This window comes from Aplysia californica, unplaced genomic scaffold (genome assembly GCF_000002075.1).
Source record: "Aplysia californica isolate F4 #8 unplaced genomic scaffold, AplCal3.0 scaffold00032, whole genome shotgun sequence".
NCBI classification, from domain to species: Eukaryota; Metazoa; Mollusca; class Gastropoda; order Aplysiida; family Aplysiidae; genus Aplysia; species Aplysia californica.
In genome coordinates this window covers 68,036-70,535 of record NW_004797302.1, presented here as the reverse complement: position 1 = coordinate 70,535, position 2,500 = coordinate 68,036, and positions in this window count along the sequence as shown.

Below are 2,500 nucleotides of genomic sequence, written 5' to 3'. Positions count from 1 at the left end.
GGCGCTTGCAACACAATAAGGTCATATAAGTGCCAAAGAATAGATGTGTTACAAGAGAGTAACATACACAAAAAAGGAGGAGAGACAAGGACGATTGATGTTTGACAGGAAAGAAGGAGCAAACCACACCAGAGCACCCGCCAATCATCCACTATTATCTAAATTGAGTTGGCAGGACCTTGAAATACGTACAGAACATCACATGGGCGACCACTGATTCGCGAAAAACATCGTGACAACTGGAAAAAAGTAGAGAATACTTACAGCATAATTTAATTAGGCCTGGTTGACAGCAGCAACGACGCATACCACCAGCTGTCGAATCGTGAAGAGAGGCAATCAGATGGGGCTCAGAAAAACAGGTTGGAAGGTTGGCGGATGCCCTGATGTGGTTTGCTGCTGCATTCCTTCAAATGTCGGTCGCCCTTATCTCTCCACCTTCTTTTTGGTGGTTGGTTACTCTATACATTGTATTAATGTGGGTTGTTGGTGGATTCTCTGGTGTGGTTTGCTTCTTCTTTCCTATCAAACATCCATCGTCTTTATCTCCTCTCCTTCTTTTTTTGTGTACGTTACTCTCTTGCAATAACTATAATCTTCGGCACTTATATGACCTTATTGTGTTGCAAGTGCCGTAACACTCTTACTAACCCAAACTCTCAAGTAACACCTCCTAATCTTCCACACTTATTGTGACCTTATCGTTTTGTAACTACCGTAAAAAGGTAAGACAAACACGTTGGTAGTAGGTACGGCAGAAGAAGAATACTGTTCCTTGCACTGTCAAGACGCAGCGAGTCATCACGACGGTCATACGACAAGTCAACAACTAACTCTAGACAAGTCTAAGACAAACAACTAGGTGAAGGGGAACAACCGAGCGTATCTTAAATCTCAGTGTGACCAGCAAAGCAGAAAAGACCTGATCTTTTTTTTTTTTTTTTTTTTTTTTGGGGGGGGGGGGGGGTCTGGTGATGGCAATTATTTAGTATTCATCAGTTCGTATCTGGAATGAGTAAAAAGGTTAAAGATTAAGGAACGCAAGGTGGAAAACAAAAAGAACATGAACAATCGCGGAGTAAGAAAAAAAAATTGTTAATAATATGCAATAATAAATAATTTAAACAAGTTATTTACTCATAAACTTTGCTAATTTTGAGGCTATTGCTACGAATAATAATAACAAGGCATTACATTTTTTAAATTGAAATTTAAAACTAGTAATACAATGTTAGTCATCATGGTGATATGAGGCACTCTGCTGACACGACAAGCACACCCACCTTCTTTAATCTCAAATATCTCCAAAAGTAGGTTTTAGTCTCCTCCCGGGCAAAATTCAAAATGTCCTACCTACTGAAAATGTTTAATGTGTCCTGCGCGCTCATGTGACCTGCAGTTGTGAGCGCCGTAATACACTTACAAAATATATATAATATTTTACATTTTGACTTTTAGTCCAGATAGATAAGTATGTTTTAAATAAGAAGCAAAGAAAATGAAAAGGCTTTTGAGATGATACCAACAGAGAGATACCAATAATTGCAAATGATGTTTTATATACCTACATGACGAGCGCCTAATGCCTATGCGTCGTTACACATACACGTACATCATCATATATAATATATTTATTTCTAGATCTGACTGAACTATTGCCGATGAGTGATCGCACAACCAGAAACAAAAATGTTGTAAGTGTCATTTCAGCCGATCGGTCTTTTGTAAGTATGAGGAATCGTGTTGTTTTGAAGGACACCTCCAAACAGAATTATTGTTACTTGTTGCTAAGGTTAAAAACTGTCTCTTGGGAAGTCAGTAGTTGAAATACAATACCTGTTTTTACCCTAGCAGTCAGTAACAATTCTGTTTGGGTGTGCCCATCAAGACTACAGACTACATCCCCTCTTTCTTCCAATCACCAGCTACTTCTGGGTTTAGGTGAAAGCCCGCCTGTCCACCAAACAAGCAGCTGGTGATTGGAAGAAATAGGGGTACATTCTATAGCTTAGCCTACAGAAAGCTCGTTCATTTTCTGGACGTATTATTAGGTCTTCACTCATACAACAGAAGAATTGTTATCGAGTATCTCGGACATTCTGTTGGAATGGTTTCCTGTCAGCCAGGGTTGGTCCTGACAAGGAGGATCAAGACAGAAAGTCTGAATCCTGATTGTTCTAAAATTGTGTCTATGACTATGAGCGTGCAAAACTCCTATATTATTATCTTACTCACTGTTAACAAGTCTAAGCTAAAATTCGAAATAAAAGCCCAAACATAAGTTTAGTCAACACTTTTTTAACGCTGCAATGTGTATTGAGTGTGTTCTCAAATTCCAATAGCCATCTCAGGGAGGATCAAGATCGAGCTAACCTTACGTCTTCATCTTGAAGTAAATACGAGCAAATTGCACTGAGAACTGATAGTAACGAGAGAAATAAAGTATACTTCTCTTTCTCTCTCTCTTTCTCTCTCTATCTCTCTCTTTATATATTATATA